We start from the raw sequence: 26,530 nt of genomic DNA on the forward strand, positions 1-26,530 counted from the left end.
TGACAAGCTGTATTAAATGCTCTCTCTTTTTCTGGTCATGCTCGTTTTCCTGAGCCAGAGGTAGTAGCAGAAAAGAGATATTCCCATGGCTGAGCAAGGGAATGCATTCCCATGGAGTCAGAAGCAAGAAGGTTTCAGAGGGATGACAGGAGGATGACATGTAGGGATTGGCTTTTTGTTTCTCCTTGTCTGCTGTGGCAGCCAGGGCTGAGAAGAGGAAATAAGATGCACCCTTTAAGGACCCCTGTGGCCACTCACTAGCAGAGAAGAGGCCAGCACAGCGTGCACAGTGACTGATCCATCCCATGTGTGGCTCCCTCTGGCACGCTGCTGTGAGGTCCCCTTAACATGCAACCTCCAGTTACACCCCTCTGTCTCCACCAGATTAGACCAGTAATTCAAACTTCTGTTTCCATTTGAACAGGGAGCATAAATGTTCTCTGAAGTTACCAGGGGAATGGTTTATTCAAATAGCTACATTTCTTGCTTTGCTCTTAAATTTTCCTTTAGCAAATGATGGGGTTTTCACCAGCATTATTCATTTTATATGTTGAATTATTTCAGCAAATAACTCTTTGTCTGCAGGGTACTGCAGGCAGTTAACTGAGAAATTCTGCTCTTCAAGCTGATTTATGGAGCACATGGCTCACACAGTGCAGTTTCTGCTTGCAGATTGGGTGTAGTTATTACAAAAAATGTCAAGTGGAGATACAGACAATGCTGTACTAATTAGAAGTTTGCATTCATAGAATCACAGAGTGGATTAGGTTGGAAGGGACCTCAGAGCTCATCTATTCCAACCTCCCCACCATGAGCAGGGACACCTCTCAACTAGACTCAGCTGCTCAAGGCCTCATCCAACCTGGCCTTGAACACCCCCAGGGAGGAGGCATCCACAACCTCCCTGGGCAACCTATTCCAGAGTCTTGCCATCCTCATACTGAAGAACTTCTTCCTAAGGTCCAGTCTAACCTTGCTCTCCCTCAGCTTCAAACCATTCCCCTTTGTCCTGTCTCTAGACACCCTCAGGAAAAGTCCCTCTCCAGCCTTCCTGTAGGAAGCCTTCAGCTATCGGAAGGGAGCTCTAAGGTCCCCCCATGTCCTTTCTTCTCCAGGCTGAACAACCCCAGCTCCTTTAGCCTGTCCTCACAGCAGAGGTGCTCCAGCCCTTGGATGATCCCTGTGGTCCTCCTCTGGACTCTCTGCAACAGCTCTGTGTCCTTCTTATGTTGGGGACACCAGAACTGGAGGCAGTATCAGAGCCTCCTCATTCCTCTGAGAAAAGTGCTGCAACTGGGCAAAAAGCAATATCCCCTTCAAAAGGCACAGCTGAAGCTCTGTGTCCTTCTTATGCTGGGGACACCAGAACTGGAGGCAGTATTGGAGGTGAGGTCTCAGCAGAGCCTCCTCATTCCTCTGAGAAAAGTGCTGCAACTGGACAAAAAGCAATATCCCCTTCAAAAGGTACAGCTGAAGCACAGAGGACTTAGGTGCATTTGCTTCCTCCTCACTAGGGCGAGGAGTAACAAGAGTGTAGGATTTTGTTCTCCCAATTTCTTCCCCTCATAATTAGCCAGCATTGCTCTTAGCAGCTTGTGACAAAGCCAGAGCAACACGGCAGCGAAGCAGACACCCAGCCGGAATCGTTACCTTCGCTCCGGTCTCAGCTTGGCATCTGAGCCGCAGAACTGTGGTGATCCTCCTTCGCTCCCTTGGGCTTACAGTGTGAGAAGAGTTGAGGGCACATAGTGGGATACAGTGAGAAGGGGAACTAGGGAAGGTCTTCAAACTCTGGTAACATTGCTTAAAAAAAAACCCTTAAGTAACTTGTGCAACGTTTGGCGCGGAGCAAGCTTTCACTTGGTTGCATTTTCAAGCAAAATTTGTTTCAGGAGGTTATTCAGTGTTTCTTTTATTTCTCCTTAAAGCATTCTTGTCACATGTCCTCAGGAGTGTATAATGATTCATTTTGAAGTCAGCCTTGCCTGAGAATGCCGGGCTGCCTTTTCATTTCCAGGTTATTGAGCTGATTTAAATGGGCCCAGAGCCTGACTACCTGGTATTATAGTTTTGATTGTCCTTATGTCGATTTTATGCATCTGAGAAGTGGTTTCCTCTGATGACTAAACAGTCAGGAGTGCAAATGCCTCCCTGAAAACTGAGTATAAAATGACTTTTTATATGCATGGTAGTACCTGAGTAAATAGCCACTTTGATGACTAAACAATCTGGAGTGCAAATGCCTGCCTGAAAACTGATTATAAAATGACATTTTATACTTGTGATGGTAGCTTTGAATGAAGAGCCACTTCATCAATATCTTAACTAAACCTGCTACTTAAAAAAACAAGCCCTGCACATCACTCAGCTTTGTGAGAGTGCTCCTGAGTGCATTTGGTGTTGTTCAGCTCTTGGTGTTGATGCTGCAGCATTGTATCAGCACAGCTGAGGAGATCACAGAATTAGGGGATGGTAGGGGTTGGAAGGGACCTCTGGAGATTGTTGAGGTGCCCAGTGACAGTGGCCACAAGCTGAAACACAAGAAGTGTCTTGGGTGAGAAGGAAGGAACTGAAGCTTGAGGAGGGAAGATTTACACTGGATATTGGGAAGAAATTCTTGACAGTGAGGGTGGCAAAACACTGGAACAGGTTGCCCAGGGAGGTCGTGGATGCCCTTTCCCTGGAGGTGTTCAAGGTCAAGTTGGATGAGGCCTTGAGTAACCTGGGCTGGTGGGAGGGGCCAAAACTGGAACAAAACCCCTAAGTGCTGAATTATCCACCTCAACAGGAGGAAAAAACTTCTTTACAATCAGGGTGCTGGAGCAGGCAGGCTGCCCACAGAATTTTTGGAGTCTCTTTCTCTGCAGACTTTCAAGACCCATACAGATGCATTCCTGTGTGACCTGCCCTAGGTGATGCTGCTTTACCAGGGGGAGTGGACTCAGATCTATAGAATGGTTTGGGTTGGATCACCAAGTTCCAACCCCCTTTCTCACCACTCTTACTGTGCCCCATCCCAGTGCAGAAGTGGAATGGTTTGGGTATATGGGAGGTGTTTGTGATCACTAAAAGATTTCTCAAGCATCTGTAACCAGCAGCTTTGCTTCTTACATGAGTTCTGTGCACATTTTCAAACTGAGCCGTTCTGCCATGGCCTCTGGTTGGCTCTGCTGTACGCTGATTGTTTAGGAGTTTGGCCAAGCTGAAACAAAACAAGGTAGGCTACAAGAATAATGTGGTTTAGAACTTTTCCCACTTGCCCTTTGCTTCCAGGTAAAACTTTGATATCAGAGAGGTTTCTAGCACAGAGCTTCAGCTGAGGAGTTTTGATGAAGGCCAAGTGCCCATTCTTTGAGGAACTGCTTGCAGTAAATATGATTATTTTACATCTCTTTTTTTAAGCACAATGGAGCTATGTTTACAGTAGATAACATTATTATTTTTTTTCTTGACATTTTCCTTCAACCAAAGCTCAAGAGCAAAAATATCTGTCCTGAACACCAGCATCATGCACAGGTCACAGTAATTGATATTTACTGTGCTAACAGTCATCTGAAGCAGAGGAACCATGTCTAGCTGGCTGTGTGCTCTGGCTCCTTTGTCCAGGTGATTCTACTGGGTAACTGAATGCATTAGTGTCTCCTCTGAACATTCATTTTGTGGCAGATAAGGAAGGCAGTTCTGTATACACGGATCTCTCATTTTCTGACTGGGCAAGAGGCTGAAATCCCAGGGTGTGTCTGGATCTGTTTTGTTTTGCAATTAGTATTCAGTTCTTTTCTCCCTTTAAAAAATGTCTGATTCAAATGCCAGTTCATTCTTCTCTATTTCCTGTCCTTATTCAACTAGGCTTCCAGGCCAGGCTTAATTAACTCTGAGACCTTTTATGCCCACCCCTATAGTTGGTCTTTTCCTGGAGCATTTCCATTGTTATGATCTCCATGTGTTGTGAGATGATAGAAGTGATATTATTACTGCTCTTATGAATTTACAATGAGCCTTGCAATGTTTTTTACTTACAGCTTAGATCTTTGTCAAGAAAACCTCATCTTTAAATCCAAATAAAAACTAGGGAAGCAAACTTCCAGCTTACTATGGTGACAAAGAGAAGCTGGGGGGGGCCTTAAAATTCAGACCACAGGCAGAGAGAAACTTTGAAAGATGAGGGGAGCTGTTGTGTTTCATGGGGTTTTTATCAGACTTCTTTTCTGCATGGAAATGTTTCCATTCAGGGGTGACCGTGATTTGACACAGTGTAGTGTTGTGTTTTGCTCCTTTATCTATGTGCTGGCTCGAGCAGGTCGTTAGTTTGATGAATTTTACAAGCCCAGTGTGGAGGCACTGAGGGGACCCACACCCAAGGAGTGCCTGGTGCACAAAGCAGATTGCAACCATAGTCAGTACAACCTGCCAGAGGAGTGATCCCCTTTCAAGGCAGGCCCTGCTTTTCTTTTCATGTGGTAAGAATGCTTTGTGGAAGTGATACAAGGGAGAGCTGGGGGCTTTCAGCTAGCTGAGTGGGGGACGCTTCTGCTCACAGGTTCACTCAAGCCAGCACCCAGCATCTAGGCTGATGGCTGTGGCTGCTGCTGCCCTTCGGGGGCTCAGTGTAGTGAGCACAGGCAGGGAGCAGCCTGCAGCCCCCTGGGAGCTGACAGCTTTAAAGTAACCTGACTGGGAAGTTCTTCACAGCAGTGCTGCACTTGTGGGTTTGCTGCCTGGATTCAAAACACAGCTGGAGATTTTTCTTAAGCTGGAGGGGGATTTCTTTTCCTCCTTAGTCAGTGGCTGCATAAGTGGAACATTTATTTCTCCCACAGCTCATGTTTTAATCATGGCCACTGAAGCCCCCTTTCTTGTGGGAAGGAAGCCTTCCTCTTCAGTTAAGGAAGCCAAAGATCAATCCATATAAGGCAGGTAATAGAGCTCACCATCTCACAGCAGGAAAATGATGTAACCTATTCCAAAGAGAAACGTGCCCCTTTCTTCCTGTGTGAAACTGAAGTCATCTCCAAATGCAGTTACTGGAGAATTCAGTATCTATTCCAATCCTAAACCTTCACCAGGGCAGCTGCTGGCAAACCCAGTGTACAAAGCAACTCTGTTAAATGGTACTGCAGAATCACAGAATCACCAAGGTTGGAAGAGACCTCAAAGATCATAAAGTCCAGCCTGTCACCACAGACCTCATGACTAGAGCATGGCACCAAGTGCCACGTGCAATCCCCTCTTGAACGCCTCCAGGGACGGTGACTCCACCACCTCCCTGGGCAGCATATTCCAATGCCTAACAACTCTCTCAGTGGAGAACTTTCTCCTCATCTCCAGCCTAAACTTTCCCTGGTGCAGCTTGAGACTGTGTCCTCTTGTTCTGGTGCTGGTTGCTTGAGAGAAGAGACCAACTCCCTCCTGGCTACAACCATCCTTCAGGTAGTTGTAGACAGCAATAAGGTCTCCCCTGAGCCTCCTCTTCTCCAGGCTAAACAATCCGAGCTCCCTCAGCCTCTCCTCACAGGGCTGTGCTCAAGGCCTCTCCCCAGCCTTGTTGCCCTTCTCTGGACACGTTCAAGTGTCTCAATGTCCTTCTTAAACTGAGGGGCCCAGAACTGGACACAGCACTCAGTAGTGCACAGTACTGCAGATGACAGAGCTCTGCAGTAGCTTTGTCACTGTCCAGTCCACCTTTCTGTCTTTGTAAAACCATCCCAGCACAAAAAGCATTTCTGCCTTTTGTTGTTGTTTTTGTTGCCCTCTTCTTTCTGCCCTCCCTTCTGAATTTCTGTGCTGGCTCCACGTTTTAGGTGGGGTGCACTGGTGATTTGGGTGATTCTAATATGTGCAGAACATAGCAATATTTGTTGGGTTTAATGGCAGTCTGAAAACCTCAATCAACAATACTGAGCAAATAGAAAATGTGTGACATTTTGTGGTAGGTTTGGATGCATTGATTATACTGTGGAAAGTCTGATACCTCATTAGTGGTATTAATTGACTGTACTAACCCTAACATGATTAACCTGCTCTCTTGCAGACAGATCACACACATCTGAAAGATAATGCCAATAAAAGCCAGGAAGATAATGAAAGTCTCCTCTGAATGCAGGTCTAGACCTGGAGATAGGGGGAAGGAGTTTCCAACAGAGAATGGAGAAGCTAACCTAAAACTGCCAGTGAAGGTTCTGCCAGTGAAGCTGAACCCATCACAGGAACAGCTCCCATCAATGGCAGGATTTCCTATCATTTGCAGGAGAGCAGCATTAGGCCCTTAGTCTCCTCAAGCAGCAGTTTTAAGGTAGACTTTCCACTCTTAGAGGATTTCCACCACACAAATTCATAGCAGATAGCATCATAAAAGGAAGGGGAAGAGGAAGACATCCTACCAAAGCATTGCTTGGAAATGTAGACAAAGGCAGAAGGAGCTGGACTGTATCCTCCAGGCACACTGTGGCAATGGAATTTCCCTTTAACACTGTCACACACAATAAGGAGAAGGGTCTGTGTGTGCTGCAGATGACCACCTTGCACCCTGGGAACTTCCCCAGGTGTCAGAAGGACCATTCCAGATGTTGCTGGTGGACTTGAGGAGAGAGGAACTTGCAGAGAAATAGATGACTTCAGTTGGGACAGAGCCAGATGGGCTGCTGCTAATTTGTGGAGACTGATGGTGGGCTTTTACAACCAATGTGTGTCAGAAACAGGGAGCTCATTCTCCTCATGTTTTAGCAGCAGAGAGAGGTGAAATCCCACAGGAAGAGGAGGGGTTTGTGACAACAAGACAGGGACAATAAAACTGACCTCTGGATTTTGAAAAATGAAGAATTGAAAACATAACTGCTGTTGGCACACCTGGAACTAGAATGGTGCTCTGCAACTCCTTGCATTTCAGGTAACATCAGTCTCAGAAGTATATTACAGAGAACTTACTTAAAATATTCAGCAAAATCTTACATTCAGAATATATCTAGTTCCATAGAATCATAAAACAATGAAGGCTGGAAAAGCCTTCTAAGTCTAAGCATCAACCCAACACCACCATGGCCTCTAAACCATGACCCCAAGTGCCATGTCCACACATTTCTTGAACACCTCCAGGGATGGTGACTCCACCACCTTCCTGGGCAGCCTGTTCCAATCCCTGACCACTCTTGCAGCAAAGAAGTATTCCCTAATGTCCAACCTAAACCTCCCCTGGTGCAGCTTGAGGCCTTTACCTCTTGTCCTGTCATTATTTACTTGGGAGAAGAGGCCAACACCAGCCTCACTCTATCCTCATTTCAAGTAGCTTACTGACACACTTGACATTCAGATGCTTGTTCAGAGGAGTGAAGCTCAGGTTCTCATTAGATGACAGGGCTGGGTTGTGTTCTGGCACTGAAGACCTATAACAAGGTTCTTCACAGTGGTTTAGTCATTTGTTTATGTTTCAAGACCAAACTCATTGCAGAATCAGAAAGTAGGTGGCACATGCCTTGCTGAGTGATGACTATTCATTTTCCAGGTCGTTGTTCCCAGTTTTGTTGGTGGGATTCCTGGGCTTGCAGTGGGCTCTGTACTTGAACCAAGGAGATACCCTGGAGCAGGATGCCTGCAAGTTTCTTGGCAGCAAAAGTGGTGGCTCCTGATCATGAGTGTGGCAGCAGAGTGTTGTCTGCTGTCTGTGTTTGCAGTGGAAATACACCTGCAGAGGCCCTTCAAATGGAGGGCTGCAGATCGATCAGGCAAACTCTCAGCTATCCAGCTCTGGATTTGCTGAGGTCTAGTTCCCCTAGTTCAAATTCTGATCAGCTCTTCAAAGGTATGTGTGGGGAATTGTTTTACCTCAGTGCTTGTGAGCTGGGCACCTCTCTGTCCGAGTATATCTCCAGTTGACACAAACAATCACTGTCTGCTGTGTTCTGTGGTAGGAGGGAAAGCAGTCCTGTCAGGGCTGAACATTGAGGGACTTTGTAATTGTAAACTCAGAAGGATAACAAAGGGGAAAATGTTTGTTTGTTTGATTGATTGATTTTTTTAACACACCAAAATATTTTCATGGCCAACAAATTTCTCACAAGGACAGAGAACCTCTTATTTTCCTTTTGACACTAACATTTGGACCTCTGCATTAAACTTCTGGAATGTAAGCAAAACCCAGACTTATGAACACCTGGTGAAATTAACCTGGAAGGCTCCTTACAGAAAGGAAGCTGCTGGAAATAATCAGTTGCCTCTGTTCTGTGAGCCACTGCTTTTGAAGAAAATATAAAGTATTAGCTGACCTGATTTTGTAGTTCTGTAGGCATATACCCAGACAAGGAAAAAGGATTGAAAAAACAGGGTTTCTGGTTTTCATTTGAAATATTAATTGAAGTAATTGATTGATGGGTGCACAGTGAAGTTCTTTGTTCCATAAGTGCCGTAAATCAGAAGAGCTTCTAAGTCAGCCCCAGAGCTTTGTACCTGTATCCTGTTTTCAGTTGTTTCTCTCATCAGAGGCAGGATGTGAGGCAAAGCTGGCAACAAACCTATTAACTGTTTGGGCAAAACAGAGAATTACTACAGAGATGCTGAGGGGACTGGCATGTCTCTCTTGTGAGGAAAGACTGAGAGAACGGGGGCTTTTTAGTCTAGAAATGATCAGCCTGAATCGCACAATGTTAGGGTTGGAGATTATCGAGTCCAACCCCCCTGCCAAAGCAGGATGACGCAGGAACACATCCAGGTGCGTTTTGAAAGTCTTCAGAGATGGATACTCCACAACCTCTCTGGGCAGCCTGCGCCAGGGCTCCAGCAGCCTCACCACAAAGAAGTGTCTCCTCGTGTTTGGGTGGAACCTCCTGTGCTCTAGCTTGTACCCATTGTTCCTTGTCCCTTCACTGGGCACCGCTAAGAAGAGCCTGGTACCTTTGTCTTGACACCCACCCCTCACATATTTATAGACATTGGTAAAATTCCTCTCAGCCTTTTCTAAAGAAAAAAGCCCCAGGTCTCTCAGACTTGAGGGGGATCTCATCAATGCTGATCAATACTTTGAGGGTGGGTGTCAGGAGGCTGGGGCCAGCCTGTTTTTAGTGGTGCCCAGTGACAGGACAAGGGGTAACAGGCACAAACTTGAACACAAGAAGTTCCATCTAAACAGGAGGAGGAACTTGTTTAATTTAAGGGTGATGGAGTCCTGGAGCAGGCTGCCCAGAGAGGTTGTGGAGTCTCCATCTCTGGAGATGTTCCAGACCTGCCTGGATGTGCTCCTGTGTGACCTTCTCTAGGTGACCCTGCCTTGGCAGGAGGGTTGGACTGGATGATCCCCAGATGTCCTTTCCAACCTGTCCTTACCATTCTGTTATACTGTGGTACTGTACAAGGCTGCCTCTTTAGCACTGAGCCCTGCATTTAATGCTCTGCAAGCTGCAGATTGCTGAGTGACTTGTAGCTATTTCATTTGTTTTCAGATGTTTAAGGAACAGTTTTTAATGCTCTTATGGTAAGGAGCAAACTTTGGGAACTGCTTCTTGTTGCACTGCAGTGCAGCTACAGCACTCTGAAAAACAAAGCCCAGGTTTGTGGGCAGGGCAGGAGTGATTTGTTAATTGTGTTATTTGCTTTCAAATTAATTTGTTTTATTGGCTGTAAGCTCCCATTCTTCTCTGTAGTATAGCAGATCGGTCTAAGGCTTTCATATCCTGGCTTAATCCTGTGTCCTTTTCTCCTGTTGGTCACCCTTTATGTAAGGATAAAAAGTACCTCCTGGAGGTACCAGAGATAAATTGCAAGTCAGCATTTCTGTGATTTGTTTCTGCTATATTGGTTGTTGTTACAAGGCACAAATTAACCTCAGATGAGAAGCTTTTGTAAATCATTGAAGTATCCTTGCTTTTGTCTCCTATTTTTTTTTCCCTGCCTGAACATCTATAACACTGTGTGCTTTCACAAATGCTGATGTCATGATTTATAATCAGGAGAGGCAGGCACGCATTGATTAACTGCACCTTTGTTAGCTGCAGTAGCAACCAACTTTGAATGTTTGCAGTAGCTAAGAATGGAGTAGGGTTTCTTACAGAGATTCATCTTCTTCTACATATTCCATACCCACCCCCTTGCATTTCTTTCTTTCCTTTATCTTTATTACAGTGTGACAAGCAGCACAGCAAGGTGCTGTGCAGGCTGACAGCCCTGCTATTGCAGGATAGAGTTCCTACAGAAAAAGCAGTATCACTTCATCTCTTATGCATAAATGCTTTGTCTTTGCAAGCAGTACAGCAAACCTCTTAGCTCTAGGGACTTGCTACACAATCTTTAGGGTAAGATAAAAGTTTTTTTAGCCAACTTCTTGTATCAAGCCACTGCTCATAAAATACCTCACCAAGAAAAAAAAAAAAAGCTTCTTTTTTGGAGCACTGAGATCAAGAAACTTCTACAATCATAACTGCTGATCTTTTAGAGCAAGGGGATGTAAAACCTGGTGGTCCGGGGTTAGGATATGTTTGTGTAAACTGCCCTCTAAGCCTGGAACAAACTTCATAGGAGAAGAACAAACACATAGGAGAGATGTGCCCAGGCTGGTTGCTATACATGGTGGCTTTCACCTCCTCCTGGCACTGGGCACAAGAAAGGCACAGCTCCTTAAAGACGGATACCAAGGCAGCCCCTGCTTTGATCAAACCTTGGAGCAAGCACACAGCATGCACCTGCCCATCAGAGCGGCACTAAGCCTGTACCTGCCCACGCTGCAAGCAAAAGTCCTGCCTCAAGGCTTTAGAGGTGCAACCTGCAGTATCATTTCTGTCCCTTTTCCATTGTGAGTGAGCAGCCACAACATGATCCCAAACAGTACAAAACAGGACTACCAAAAAGCATAAATGTCTCTTCCTTTAAACAATCTGGGAATACTGTACAGCCCAAGAAAGGCAGAAAGTGGCTCCCTTCCAGTGTCAATTGCAAACAGCTCTGCTTCGTCCTCACTAAATTTGCCTTAATTGCCATCAATGTTAGGCCCAGATGATTCTGTGGCTATGTATAAAACTCATAGCCTGTCTGCTCACATTTCTTAAGTTATTTAAGACAGTAGAAGAGGAGGTAAAAAGCCTTTGAAATGAGCTTCATAGGTGAAAGTCAGCAAATAACCATTCACCCTTACCTGAACCAGAGCCAGTGGAGCTTCGGTTTGTTCCCAAGTCAGGCAAACTGAAATCAGCAGTATCCCAAAAAGTTAAGCAGGAGACAGAAAATGAAGATCAAATAGAAAAATCCACTTCACTTTTCGTTAAGCAATACTGGGAGTGTTCAGCTCTTCAGTCTCCAAGGTTTTCCAGCTGGGAGTCAACCTTTTCCCATCCTGCATCCCGGCATCCTGTTATTGTTCCAAGTCTTAGTAATACAGTGAGAAAAGGGAGTGGAGGAAACAAGATAAACTTAGCCTTATTATTGCTATACCAACTTATTTGTTGCTGGCTCTAATGAAGGAGCTGAATAAAAGGAAACTGGCTGGGAGAGAAACACAAAAAGTTGGTACGTTATTTAGTGTCATTTCAGAGCGAGTTTTAGGAGTTGGCAAACATCTGAATGGGACTTTAAATAGTGTCTGATAATTGATCAGCACAGACTCTGCCTGTTTTGCACAAACAGGATTTTCAAAGCAGTTTGGAGATGTCCTATCCACAAGGATTTTTATACCTGCAAGCAAAAATTGAGACCAGGTTCCTGCAAAGGTTCCTGCTAAGCTCTGGCAGTGCTGGCTGCAAAATGAAATTTAACAGGATCTTTCTGAGGTAAAATTATGACCCCAGAAGCAAGAGGGTGTAAGTGGGCCTTCCAGAAGGAGAAAATGTTTTTAACATCTCAATTAGGGTTAGTTTTCGGTCTTGAGACCACTCAGGGCAGATATAGCATCTGTGGTCATTGTTGAGGCTGACTTGCTGGCAGCCTGGGGAAGGCTCACCGAAGCCCAGGCACGAGTGTCTCTGGTACTGTTGCCCACATCAAACTTAAGTCAGAATATTGCTGAGAGAGCTCAACCTGATGAACCAGTGGTTTTGTCACAGCCTAGCCAGGGTGCCCTAACCCTTCTGTGGGGCTGTGATGCATTCTTCAGTGCCACCTGTTGTTTTCTGACCCTCACCTTCAGGCTAAAACCAAATGCAAGCAAAGGTGTTTCCCTGGCCTTGCAGAGGAGTGTTTTTATTAAATCAAGCGGAAGAAAATCTGAGAAGTGTGGGACCTAACCCAAAACTCCCTTGGTTTGGAACCAGTTATAATAAATGTAGGCAAATGTCCAATGTACCTTAAGCAGGACTTTCAGTAATGATGTTCCCCAGTTAAATGCTCACTTGCCCCTATTTGTCACCACAGTCCAACACAGGGGATGGCATTGATTTCCTGGCTGCTGGAAGGCTGAGGCTGGTTAGACTGTTAAACATTTTTATGATGTACAGCAGCAAAGAAAAAAAGAAAAAGGTGTGTTAATTATTCAGCTAAGTAAAGCAAGTAATGAAGGAACATTCCTCAAAGTCTTGTGTGAGGAGCCCAACTTGAGTGAAGTCCCCATAGGAGAGAAGCAGCCGTTCCTGTGCCGTGGCTGAGAGCAGAGCAGGGAGGCTGCTGATAGGGGTTTTCCAGGGAACTGGCAGTTATCTGGAAGGATGCAGCTCAGTGATAATCTGCAGCCCACAGCAGACAACAGCCCCAGAGATTATTTACTTTTGCAGATTGCTTCAACTGCATTTCCAACCGTTGGGGAGCCTTTGATGTCCATAGCTGTGGAGTTGGGAGCGAGCATGCTGTTGAGCTCATCTAAACAAAAGAAAGGGGAGAAGGGAGCCCTCCTCCTTCCCTTTTCTGAGCAGTGGAGGTGAAAACCCCTGCAGTTCTCTGTACATGTCCTAAGGCAACAGGTCTGGAATATCAAGGTCTGTTTAAGTGCCTGCTAAATTAGCTATTAGTTGTTTTACCTGATAAAAAGTCCAAGGAAAAGAAATGATAAAGTTTCTCAAGGCATGTTCAACATGCTCTGTTTCAGAGTCACTGGTAACCACTTGTAAGCTTTGAGGGAGATACATTCATTTATGTTTAGGAACCTGATTCAGTATCTCAACACCTTCCAAATTATGCTTTACAGATTCCATCACTGCTGAATGGATTATGTAAGCCTTCCCTCTGGCCTTGAGGAAATGTCCATGAAGAACCTGGAAGTATTTAGTGTGGACAAGAGGAGGATGAGAGGAGACCTCATTGCTCTCTACAACTCCCTGAAAGGAGACTGTAGTGAGGTGGGGTTGTTCTCTTCACCCTAGGATCAGGTGATAGAATGAGAGGAAATGGCCTGAAATTGTGCCAGGGAAGGTTTAGGTTGGACATGAGGAAGAATTTCTTTTCTGCAAGAGTGGTCAGGCTGCCCAGGGAGGTGGTAAAGTCAGCATCCCTGGAGGTGTGCAAGACAGTGTGGCCATGGCACCTTGGGACATGGTTTAATGGCCATGGTGGTGTTAGGTTGATGGTCAGTCTCAGTGATCTTAGAGATCTTTTCCACCTCAAACAATTCTGTGATTCTTTGACTCTTTTGATGACAGCTTTTTGTTACATCTCATTTTGCAGTGCTTTTATGCTGTCCCATCTGTGAAATTCTCCTCGGAGAATTCATGGAAACCAGAGCTGCAGGAACAAGTCCATTGCTTTCCTAACTCACACACACTGCAGCCAAGTTGATAAAACAACTTTCTTTGAGTGAACATGGATTTTTTTCCTTTTCTTTCCAACCAAATCTAGTTATATTCCACATGGTTAACAAGCCCTTCTTAATAAGCACAGCCATCAAACCCAGTGACAGCTATTGACACAGCTGCAACTCAGGATGCTTGATTTGCTCCAAAAGTCATCCTAATAGTGGACTCTCACTGGAGAAGGGCTTTGCACTTGGCAGCAGAGCTAAGAATGCCTTTGTAACAGTTCATACAAGTTAGACCTAGCGGTCTGGCTTGCTAACAGCAGCACGTTGCAGGCACAGTGCAGGGGAAGGTCTGCCAAGGCTGAAATCCAGTCACAGCAGCACTCCTTGTGTCAGGGCTTTTATGACCACCTAAGAACTATGGTTCTTAGCAGAAGCCTTCCTTCAGTTATTAAAAGAAGCCTGAACCACTAATTTAGAACAGCTGAGACCACTATTGTAAAGCCTCTCCCCTTTGCAGTGTGCAGTAGTTTCTGCCTCTTGTCTGCAGCCTCTCTGGAAGGAGCTTCACTTGATGTTTAAAAGCCACAGGTTAGTGCTCCGTGTGGGAAGCACAATCTCTGCAGAACATTGTGTTGTTATTCCTGGGACTTTTAATCAGGGCAGTGCAGTGCTCTTAGTCATTTCCACTTGGTAACTGTTTTCCTTTTTGTCATAGACTGAGGTGCACATCCTGGAGCGAGTCTGACTCGGCTTCCTTTTGTCAGGTTTGTTAAGCTGAAGAATGTGGCTCTGAATTTATTTTTGATTATAAGGTGCATTTAAATAGCTGCTGAGGAATTTTAGTTGAAGCTGGTGGAGTTGGGTGCTTGTGATAGCACTTTTGAGGAGAGTTTTCTAGAGTGCTGTTATTATACACTCAAAGAATGGTTTGGGTTGGAAGGGACCTTTAAAGGTCATCTAGTCCAAGCCCCCTGCAGTGAGCAGGGAGGTTCTTTGAAGCTCTTTTAACTAGATCAGGTTGCTCAGGCTGTTCCATACACATTTCATTAAACTGGATCTCTCATGGAGGGTTAAGTCCTGTGATCCTTAATCAGGCAAATCTCTTATTGTATAGCTGGCTGCATAAGGACTAATGACTGCAGGATTTGCTTCCAAGATACTTAGCAGGGGCTGATCCCAAATGGTCTTCTTTGACTTGTTTGGAAACAGCAGAAGAAACTAGAGGGTAGAAAATGCACCCATGTTGTACTGAAACTGTGGAGCACTCTGAGCAGGAGCTGTGGAATCAAACTGCCTCATCTCTGAACTGAAAGAGAGAACTCGTGGCTCCCTTGGATTTGTTCCTTGAAAACACAATCCATAGAGATTTTTGGCAAGCAAGCCTGCAGGCCAGCTCAGGCACACTGACCTTGCTGTAGGATGGGGGTTTGAAGAGCAAGCCTAATGCTGCAGAGCTGTGAAGCTGATCAAAAGTCTTCCAGAAATGATTTGGATAAAAACCAAAAACCCAATCTTGGGCTCAGTAAATCTTTTTCACCCCCCAAACATATCTACTATGTCACTTCAAATAGAACACAGCAACCCAATTGCTTCTTCTCCCACTTGGACAAAACTGATGAGATTTGTTACCTTTCATTCACAACACTGCTGATTGCCTGCAGATATTTATATATCACACAGCTTTCACCTCTGACTGGTCATGTGAAGGGAAGGCTGATGTTTGGATGTAGAGGGTTGCTCTCTCTCTGTTATGCCAGGTCTGAAATGAGAGGGATAACATCCATCTGAAGTTTTGGCATAGTTTGCAGTGCAAACATTCTTTGTCTGTGGCACTAATGTCCAAAATAAACAGAGCCAGAGTCTGCAGTAGGTGATGGAGGGTAGTGCCCTGGAGCAGCTGGGGCAGGAGGAACTGGGGAGGTTTCCCTCTGAGAGCTGGTGGGCACTGTGCTTGTGTCTTCTGTGCTGTGATTCCATGTAGCCTGTCAGGAGTAGGGAGCTGCAGAGAAGCAGGGATTTGGCCTCCTCTCTTTCCTTCCTACACTATTTACACAACTGATACACCCATCCTGATCCTGGCTTTCATGTCACGTTCTCCTCATTAACAGGTCAGAACTTGCCAGCTGCACACTCCTGGCTTCAATGCTGGGGTGACCAAGGGTGGTGGATCTTGGTCCCTGCACTCAGCATCGTTGGCTCTTGGACTTGTTGGGAAGAAACAAGTCTGCTAGAAAGCTCTTAAACCACAGGACTGTAGATCATCTTTTAGAAAAGGTTGAAATAATGTTGGGTTTTCTTCTGAAAAAAGACTGAAAATTAGAGTTTGGTTTTGCTTCTTACTGTTCTGTGAGAGCCTCAGGGGAGAGGAAGTCAGCTTACTGCTGTATAACCATTCCAGACACTGGGGAGGTGGCTCCCCTAAAGCTGCAGCACTCTGTGCTGGGATTCACGTGGCTAATGAAGTGGCAGAGAAGCTTTATCCTGAGAGTGAGGTTTTACAGTTTGGGGTTGAAGAGAGCAAGATGCAAAAAAAAGCAGGTCACAGGCTGGGGGTTGTGTTCAGGGGGATGTTGGGGTGCCGTTCACCCCACTGCCTTTCCCATCACTGGTGCACCCTATCCACTTGTAAAGTTGCCAGAGGTTTGTGTCTCACTGGTGCTTTGTTCTGTGCCAGATGACTCTGGAAATAAACAAGTTCCTGGCAGGGAAGCTGCACTGGGTGTTTACAGGACACGAGATGAAAGGAGCTACAAATGTTCTGAGGGGACTGGAACATCTCTGTGATGACGAAAGACTGAGAGAGCTGGGGCTTTTTAGCCTGGAAAAGAGCAGACTGAGGGGGATCTCATCAGTGCTGATCAATACTCTGAGGGTGGGTGCCAGGAGGCTGGGGCCAGCCTGTTTTCAGTGGTGCCCAGTGACAGGGCAAGGGGTAACAGGCACAAACTTGAACATAGGAGGTTATATCTACAGGAGGAGGAACTTCTTTAATTTAAGGGTGATGGAGTCCTGGAGCAGGCTGCCCAGAGAGGTTGTGGAGTCTCCATCTCTGGAGACTTTCCAAACCCACCTGGATGTGCTCCTGTGTGACCTTCTCTAGGTGATCCTGCCTTGGCAGGGGAAGTTGGACTGGATGATCTCCTCAAGTCCTTTCCAAGCCCTACCGTTCTGTGATTCATATCTTACTTTCCTTGATGCTACTCGAAGTCTCAGAATTGCCTTTTATCTTGTCAGACTGGAGTGCCTGCAGCCCAGGTCATGTCAGCTCCATGCATGAAGCCATGCACTGGCGTTAGTCTTCTGCAGCAGGTCACGGAATCACAGACTGGCAGGGGTCACAGGTCATCCCTCCCTCCAGTTTTGTCCCACAGGGGTGGGCAGGAGCACTCTGCTGCTGTGCCTGGAGCATCCTCCAGCAGTGCTTGATGTGCCCTGTGAAGGCAGATGCCCACACACATAGGCACACTCTGACACTGTCTTGCTGCTGGGTGGCCATGGGCCCTCTTGCAGCACGATGTGCCAGCCCCAGCTGGTTGGCAGCTCACAGTTGAGGCTGGCCAGATCTCTCTGGCATATGGTTTCCTGGAGTGGAAGAGAGGCTGTGCCACCCTGCTATCGATGTGTGAGGTGCCAGGGAGGGGATGTAGAAGCACCAGGCGTGGGGTCCAGGCTCTGCTGCACGGCACAGACCGGGTGTGAGACGCGCAGGGTTCTGTGACAGATAGCTGGACCCCAGCTGCGGTTTGCTGCCACCCATTTCCTGAGGGCTCGGGCTCTCAGCCTGGGGCTTTGTTGTATTAGAGCAGCACATGGGCAAAGGGAAGGAGGTGCCTGTGCTGTCTGCACGAGCATTTGGTGGATCTGTCTGCTGGGCTGAGCCTGGCTGAGCGCTTGCCAAAAGCTGGGTGGAGAGAGCTGCTCTGCAAGGATTCCTGCTGAGGGGCTGGAGTGTGGCTGCCAATGTACTAATGCCTTGGAAATTGCTCCAGTGACTTTTACTCATTTGTATGCACTCCTTTAGTACACCCCCAGACCTAGGCTGCCTTGGGTGTGGTGTTGCTGCCAAACGCTGTGCAAATGCAAATGGTTTAAATGGATCACTGACAGTCCCCCACGTATTGTTCCTGTTCTGCAGTCTGCATTGTGCCTCTTTTAGCCACAGAGAATATGTGTAACAACTCCTAATGGCTTGGAAATCAGTCAGCAGAGATTTCCCCCACCCCACCCCACTAAAACTGATCCATGTGTGAAAGCAACACCAGCTACTATTTTCCTTTATTTAAGCACTGGGAGCCATTCTCTGCTGTGAAGCTGCTCAGATGTGCACTGGGTTGAATTTTCAATCACAGAACCACAGAATGCCCGATTGGGTGGGACCCCAAAGATCATCTGGTCCAACCTTTCCAGGTGATAGTGGAGTTGGAATGAGCTGGCCCAGCATCCTGTCAAGCTGAGTCTTCAAGCTGTTCACTGTAGAGCAATGTAACATACCCAGTGTAGGGGAATGTGGATATGAAGTTTGTCTTTCCCCAGAACTCATAAGACAGCATTTGATTCTTCACAGCAGAAACAGATTTATACATAAAGAGCTTCCCAGCTTTGAGAAGCATGAGGGTGGTGCGAATCTGATGGAAACCCAAAGACTTTGGTTTAGGTTTTCCTGTTTGTAATTTTGGCATCATGAAGCACCCTGCAAATAGTCCTAGAGTCATAGAATTGTTTGGGTTGGAAAGATGACTAAGATGATTGAGTCCAACCATCAACCCAACACCACCCTGGCCATTAAACCATGTCCCCAGGTGCCATGGCCACAGGTTTCGTGAACACATCCAGGGATGGTGACTCCACCACCTCCCTGGGCAGCCTGTTCCAATGCCTGACCACTCTTGCACCAAAGAAATTGTTTCTAATCTCTAACTTCAACCTCCCCTGGCACAATTTCAGGCCATTTCCTTTCCTTCTATCGCCTGAGACTGGGGAGAAGAACCAGCTCCCACCTCACTGCAACCTCCTTTCAGGGACCTGTAGAAAGCAATAAGGTCGCCTCTCAGCCTCCTCTTCTCCAGACTAACCAACCCCAGTTCCCTCAGCTGCTCCTCACCAGCCCTGTTCTCCAGACCCTTCACCAGCCTGGTTGTCCTTCTCTGGACTGAAGGGCTTCATCTATAAAATGCCTTATTTCAGTGCCTGTGATCTGTGGAGTGCAGTGGAAAAGGCTTTTTTATCTGGTTCCCTTTGAATTGCTCAGTTTGATGGTGCTGAGGCATGGGGCTGGTCTCAGCAGCTCCATGCTATCACTGTAAATATCTCATTGCAACCCTGCTGAGGGAGTAATGCAAGGTGAAAACCAGGCAATGAATAATGAAGAGACTCAAGTTTTAGGGATTAATGATTCATGCGGAAATATATCTGCCCTGGACACTTCTCCTTTGCTGATATTTCATCTTCAACATACAAATGGTTCTGCAGTGCCCATCCCTGGGCACTTTAGCAGAAATTAAAAACAGAATAAGGGTTGGCTGCTAACATCCAGGCAGATGCCCTGCCCCTGTACACTGCACTGGTTAGGCTCAGATGCATCCTGCCCCAGATGCATCCTGCCCCTGTACACTGCACTGGTTAGGCCACACCTCGAGTACTGTGTCCAGTTCTGGGCTCCTCAGTTTAGGAAGGAGGTTGACTTGCTGGAACGTGTCCAGAGAAGGGCAACAAAGTTGGTGAGGGGCTTGGAACACAATCCCTATGAGGAGAGGCTGAGGGAGCTGGGGTTGCTTAGCCTGGAGAAGAGGAGACTCAGGGGTAACCTTATTGCTCTCTGCAACTACCTGAAGTGGGGTTGTAGACAGGCAGAGGTTGGTCTCTTCTCCCAGGCAACCAGCACCAGAACAAGAGGGCACAGTCTCAGGCTGTGCCAGGGGAGGTTTAGGCTGGATGTTAGGAGGAAGTTTTACACAAGGAGAGTGATTGCCCATTGGAATGGGCTGCCTGGGGAGGTGGTGGAGTCACCATCACTGGAGGTGTTCAGGAGGAGACTTGACAGGGTGCTTGGTGCCATGGGTTAGTTGGTTGGGTGGTGTTGGATGATAGGTTGGACATGATGATCTTGAGGGTCTCTTCCAACTTGGTCTGGTCTGGTCTGGTCTATTCTATTCTATTCTATTCTACTCTACTCTACTCTACTCTACTCAGAATCTCACAGCAGAGAATGTGGATATTGAAACGCACCACAGAAATCTGAAGGCAGTTGAATCCTTGCTTTGACTTTTCAGGATTTAGACAAATATTGGAAACTCAGAGAACGAGAAAAATGATTGATCTTGCTGGTGTGCAAAGGTTGGGCACGAACACTTCTGTTAGGATCCATCTTCTGGAGTGTGCTCCTGAGAAAATACACTGCTGAATTAACTTGTGGGTGAAGATATATTTACAGTAAACAAGAAGAAAGTGAAATGGTTATGAATTACTGCAAGGAGATTTGCAGCTATTTTGGCTTGTCAGGAGTTTAATGCAGCAGAAAATTCTCCTGATTTAGCTTTAAAAAATGTGGTTTTGAAGAGAAAGCATAAATTTAAACCCCTTGGCTTTCCAGAGCACCCATTTTGTATCCATGATTTGTGCAGTAAGTGCAGTATTTCTTGGATGTGCTTCAAGCACCTGTGAAATAAAATGGTTGGCAATTAATATTATCAGAGAATCAGAGAATGGTAGAATCCTAGAATCATTTGGGTTGGAAGAGCTGTCTAAGGTCAAGTCCAACCATCAATCCAACACCACCATGGCCACTGAACCATGCCCCCAAGTCCCATGGCCACAGGTTTCTTGAACACCTCCAGGCATGGGGACTCCACCACCACCTCCCTGGGCAGCCTGTTCCAATGCCTGACCACTCTTGCAGCAAAGAAATTTTTCCTACTCTCCAATCTAAACTTGCCCTGGCACAATTTCAGGCCATTTTCTCTCCTATCACCTGAGACTGGGGAGAAGACACCAGCTCCCACTTCACTGCAACCTCCTTTCAAGGAGTTGTGGAGAGCAATGACGTCTCCTCTCAGCTTCCATTCTCCAACCTAACCAACCCCAGTCCCCTCAGCTGTTCCTCACCAGCCCTGTTCTCCACACTCTTCACCAGCTCTGTTGCCCTTCTGTGGACACACTCCAACACTTCAGTATTATTTGTCTTGCATAATAACTCACATCTGCCTCTGAAGGATGCCTGAAGTTAAACAAGAACAACAGCTCCTGAGCTCAGGCCCTTGTTTGGCAGATGGGACAGTTCAGCCAGAGCAGGGCTGACTCAGACCTTGACCCTGCCCTCCTCTCAAGGCAGAGTTCTGTGGTTGTCTCTGCCTTGGAGCAGAGGAACCTCTGTGCAGGTGAGGATCTGGGCTGCTGGAATGTTGGTCTGGAACAGCTGGATGTTGGATGTTAGCACATCTCTTCCTCAGAGCTGCAGAGAACAGAACAGGCAAGTGCCAGTAGAAGGGACCTAGAATGATCATCTGTGTTTGGCTTCTGCTAGCCTGGTCTAAGCTGTCATCAGAATAACTTTCCTAGGACACTGCCAGCATTTCCTGCCTGTGTTCAGATGCCAAAGGAACTGGCTTTCTTGAAGGATTTTTTGTTGTTTCCTCTGCTGCCCTTGGCCCCTGCCTGCAGGTGTACAGCAGCACAATGTGAAATACCTTCCATGTGTTTCCTTTAGCTCTTCAGGAAGGTTGGTTGAAGGGAGGCTTGGATGAAATAAGCCTTTTTTAATCACCCCTGTGGAGCATGGTCACAGTGAGGGCTGCACATAGGGGATGAGTGCAGAAGTGTTCTGAAATGCAAGCATTAAATATGAGCAGATTTCCAAACTCTGGCTTGCTGCAAGCAGGCACCGATCCCACCAGCAGTGCAATGCAGTGAGTCAGCAGCCTGGAACGTGCTGCTGGCCCTGGGTGATGCTCTGTTGTGGGGGGAGGAACATGCACGTGGTGTGGTTCTGGAGAAAGGATTTCAGTTCCACCTCAACATGAGGAAAAACTTCTTTGATGTGAGGGTGCTGGAACCCTGGAGCAGGCTGCAGAGAGAGGCTGTGGAGTCTTTCTCTGGAGACTTTCAAGACCTATCTGGATGTGTTCCTGTGTGACCTGCCCCAGGTGATCCTGCTTTGGCAGGGAGGTTGGACTTGATCATCTCCAGAGGTCCCTTCCAATCTCTACCCTTCTGTGATTCTATGACAGACAGGTGTCATAGCCTCAGAAGAGACACTGAGAGGGCAGAAGATGTATGGCTGAGGTCAGATCAGCATGCAAAGTGACTACCACCATAGCTGGGGTTACCACAGCTGTTCAGGAGGGGATTTCAGGTGCAGGGAAGGTGAGACACAACCCTTAGCTATTGTAGGAAGCTGAAGTAGCCAGCAAAGGGAGCATGCTTGATGTTTAATAGGAGGCTTGTCTTTCTCCTTCCTCCAGCCTTAAAATTCTGTACCAACAGAGAAAAGCAGTTTTCTCCTTTGCCTCACAGTTTGCTTTGTTTCCCCATCAGCCAGTTTCTAAAGCATGAAAAGAACAATTCCAACAGAGAGCAGCCCACTTTCAAGGTGCAGGTTAAACATTTCACAACAGTCCCTACCTTACTCAGCACAGGTCCCCACACAATGTGCTTCCTGTCCCAGGCTTTGTCACACAACGGAAATCCTTCCAAGAGAGGCAGAGATGGGGCAAAACAAAGCACAACTTCTGTATTCAGAAAGAAAAAGAAGTTCCCATTCCCTCATATTATTCTACTTAGGGTGTATTTGATAGCACTTACTGGCACCTTCCCTTGCACCACCATGTCTGTGTCTTATTGAAGGACTTCATAAAGCTGAGAAAATGGTTGTTTGCTTAAAAAAATTCTCTTCTCTGGACTAAACAGGCCCAGGTTCTCAGCCTCTCCTCATCAGACACATGTTCCAGTCCCCTCATCAATCTCATAGCCTCCATTGGACGCTCTTTGGTATATCCCTGTCCTTCTGGAACTGGGGAGCCCCCAAGTGAACACAATGTGTGGGGGGGAAAACCCCTACAATCCTTAGCATTGTCCCTTTAAAACCAATGGCAGCACTGACAGATGAAACAACAGCTTATGTAGATCAGTGATACATGAAGATGCTCAGCAGCAGGAAGATTTCATCCTTAGGGTTTCATTTTTCTGTGCCAATAGTGCCATGGTGCTTTTAGTTCTGAATTCAGAAGGTGTTCTGGGCTGTTGCAGAGATCCAGCATCCTGGGTTTTAAACCAGTCAGTTTGTGATGTATGCACAGTGCAACAGCAGCTATCCCTAGAGATGGAAACTACATTCCTTGAGTTTTGTGACCTGTCCCAAAGTCATAGCTGCACATAAAATAGTCAAATCTTTCATAACTGAGGACTTTGGTAGTAAGCATGAATCTCTGTGCAGTGCAAAGGCAAACCCTGTTGTTAATTCCCTCTGATATGGAGAGGAAATGTTCTCAGTAGTCTCAGGAGTAGTTTTGTTACTTGATGTGTTAATTGCATCCTAATTTCTTTGGGTTCTAACATGAAAAGTAAATGGTGAGAAAGATCTTCTAGTGACACATAGGAGTTCAGCTGTGGTGAAAGCTGGTCCTTCCTTGGCACTTCTGTGGGAGACTTAAGAGGGTGAGTGTAGGTACCATAAAGTGTAAAATAGATATGGAGCAAAGTCTTTGTCTACTACAAGGTTATGTGGAAAGTACTTGTCATAGTTTCTGTCTGTGAAGCTGGATTCTTCATGTGAATAATACTAACCCAAGATAAATATTGAGTGGGTTTCTTCCTGGGTTCCTTCCCTACACAGGCCTCAAAGATGAGAAAAAAATTAGGTGGGTTTTTTTTTTTTGGGGGGGGGGAGGGGAGATATTCCAGGTTAATGTTAATAATCCTTAATGCATCATGGCCATTAGAACATCAGTTGAGTCTGCAGCACTTTGGAGAAGCAGATGCAGCGAGCTGCTTGACACAAGGTCTTGTGTCTGGTGGCAGAGGTTCTTGTGCCCTTCTCTGGGCTCTGTTTTCCCAGGTCTGTTTTCCCTACATGCTGTTTTGTGCTGACCAGCTCTCATTCCAGGGCTTAAAAAATGTACCCCACCTATTGTGATGAATGAAAGAGGGAAAACACATTGAATCCATCACTGGGCAGAATCTCCTGGGAAGCCACAAGTTAAGGAAGGAGGCAAGAATGAGAACTGAAAGCTAGAGCAATCTTAAACACCCTTCTATTAACCTTAGGAGGAGGACATTTTAGGCTACCTAATGGATGGTTCTCTGTCACCAGAAGCTGCTGAGTTTCTGAGCAGAGCATGATGGGCATGAATCTTATTTTTGAGGTAGGTACTAAGGATAGAAACAAAGGGTTCAGCTTCTGCTGGGGAAGCAGAGCAGGCACTGACTGCAGCAAGCAAACTTAAACTTGGGGTTTCCATTCCCAGCAATGAAAAAAGAAAAATATTAAATTAGGTAACTTTAAATTATTTGATTTTAAATTAGAACTTAATATATTTTATGATCCAGATGTAATTATTACTGAATGTTAAGTTAACCTTAGACTATAAGCTATATAAAATTTCTTATGTAGGGAGAATAAAACTCAGTTTATTTCTTAAGGCTTCAGTGTGAGGTTGCTAGCTGTACTTGCAGCTAGCTTACAGATGCTGTGGAAGCTGAAATCAGTCCTCAGCTGTTTCAGTTCTAGATATTCAGCTTCACAGCAGCTTAAACTCACCTAAGTATGGACTACTGTGGTCCCATGTCCTGCCCCCTCTGTTTTCTGGCACCTCTAGGACACGCACTGAGTTGGTTTAGGGAAGTGCTTGTGCAGGTGAGACCAAGAAGAGATGCCTGTTTGATCCTGGAAAAGAAGTTGTCAGTGTCTATGCACTGTGAGAGTAGCACAGTCAGCAGATGCTTCAGATGTTGCATGGAAACACACCAAGACATGTCTAACCAGTGTTTTACTCTTCTAGAACCATCTTCTGGTACCTTGTCTGACTTTGGGTAGCCTCAAAACTGGTCCCATTTAGTTTGAACCGAGCATAAATGTCAAGAGGCTCATTTTCCATATGAGAAAAGATCGGAATTGGTCCCATAACGCTGTTCATTGTTGTCCCTCATAAAGATCTAATGGTCTGGATTGGTAAGGGCTAAATCATTGTAGCTCTGTCATCTTTGCTGATAGATTTACTGTTAATGTGACAGTTAAGTGGAACATTAAGTATTATAGCCATTATTTAATTTTCTTTTAAAAATATAGCCTAGCTTATGAAGTGTCATTTGACTTCAGCTCTACTTGTGTGGCACATTATGCCAATATAAATGCTTCTGCTGCAGGTGAAACTGAACTCCTAGTGAGGTCATGATGGATAAAGTTTAGCTAGCTGCCAGTTTTTATGAGTCTCCTCTGAAAATCGCCCACAGCAAGGCAGCCCTGCAGCAGAACACAGATGCTACAGCTTCTGTAAACTGTAACCAGGATGTGGCCATGCTGTCCTTAAGACTGGACACTGAGGAATCTGAAAATTAAAATGGGAAAGTATGAACAAAATGGTGCTGCTGTGGTAAGAAACTAAATGGATGCACTAGAAGTCTTGTCCTTAGAAAGAAAGAAACGGGATGGCATTCAACAAGTCCAAGTGCCGGGTGCTGCACTTTGGCCACAGCAACCCCATGCAGAGCTACAGGCTGGGGTCAGAGTGGCTGAGAGCTGCCAAACAGAGAGGGACCTGGGGGTGCTGATCGACAGCTGCCTAAACATGAGCCAGCAGTGTGCCCAGGTGGCCAAGAAGGCCAATGGCATCCTGGCCTGCATTAGGAATAGTGTGGCCAGCAGGAGCAGGGAAGTCATTGTGTCCCTGTACTCTGCATTGGTTAGGCCACACCTTGAGTCCTGTGTCCAGTTCTGGGCCCCTCAGTCTAGGAAGGACATTGAGACACTTGAAGGTGTCCAGAGAAGGGCAACAAGGCTGGGGAGAGGCCTTGAGCACAGCCCTGTGAGGAGAGGCTGAGGGAGCTGGGATTGTTTATCCTGGAGAAGAGGAGGCTCAGGGGAGACCTCATTGCCCTCTACAACTACCTGAAGGGAGGTTGTAGCCAGGAAGGGGTTGGTCTCTTCTCCCAGGCAACCAGCACCAGAACAAGAAGACCCAGTCTCAAGCTGCACCAGGGGAAGTTTAGGCTGGAGGTGAGGAGAAAGTTCTTCACTGAGCGAGTCGTTTGCCATTGGAATGTGCTGCCCAGGGAGGTGGTGGAGTCACCATCCCTGGAGGTGTTCAAGGGGAGACTGGATGTGGCACTTGGTGCCATGGTCTAGTCATGAGGTCTGTGGTGACAGGTTGGACTCGATGATCCTCGAGGTCTCTTCCAACCTTGGTGATACTGTGAAAGACAAACCCAGCAGGAACAGCGGTAACAGAGCAGTCACATCATGTCCTGCCCTCAGGAGTGGCATGAAGCTTCTGTGGAGGGTACAGGAGAGTTGTTATCACAAATGCTACTTACCTTTAGTTACTTAATTCTCTAAGAAACCAAGCCTGTGTTTAGTGAAATGGTGAAATGGCATTTTGCTTGCATCAGTTATTCCATGGTGAGGTCAGGCTGGTTTTACATTGCCATCACCTCTAAACCCTGCTGGGATACACAGACAGTCATAAATTGCCTCTTGTAACACAAGAAATAAACCCCTAATGGATTCCCATTGGAGTATAAATAGCAGTGGTAGGAAGACCTCCATAATTTTGTGGCTTCCCCTCCTCTGAGTTACAGGCATGATCTCTCACTAGCAGGATGCATATAAATATCTCTAATCATTGTGCATTCCTTTATGCATTCTCCATTATGCTTGTAATGTGTCTAAGGAGAAAAAATATG

At 46.2% G+C, this 26,530-nt stretch overlaps 1 protein-coding gene across 2 annotated transcripts in view; it reads right to left on the reverse strand.

Annotated features, from left to right (window-relative positions):
- CDH5 (cadherin 5) overlaps positions 1-11,290 on the reverse strand; it is a 33,753-nt gene extending 22,463 nt beyond the window's left edge. The window contains exon 1 of one of the 2 annotated variants that reach the window (XM_068150882.1): positions 11,114-11,290. The gene's annotated coding sequence lies outside the window, so the exon portion shown is untranslated. Of the gene's footprint in view, positions 1-7,818; positions 7,889-11,113 lie in introns of those variants that run through there. The other variant, XM_068150883.1, reaches the window with a different exon arrangement.
- Positions 11,291-26,530: the final 15,240 nt, after the last annotated feature.

This window comes from Melanerpes formicivorus, unplaced genomic scaffold, assembly GCF_026170545.1.
Source record: "Melanerpes formicivorus ecotype bairdi unplaced genomic scaffold, bMelFor1.0.p_v2 SCAF_20, whole genome shotgun sequence".
Classification (NCBI taxonomy): domain Eukaryota; kingdom Metazoa; phylum Chordata; class Aves; order Piciformes; family Picidae; genus Melanerpes; species Melanerpes formicivorus.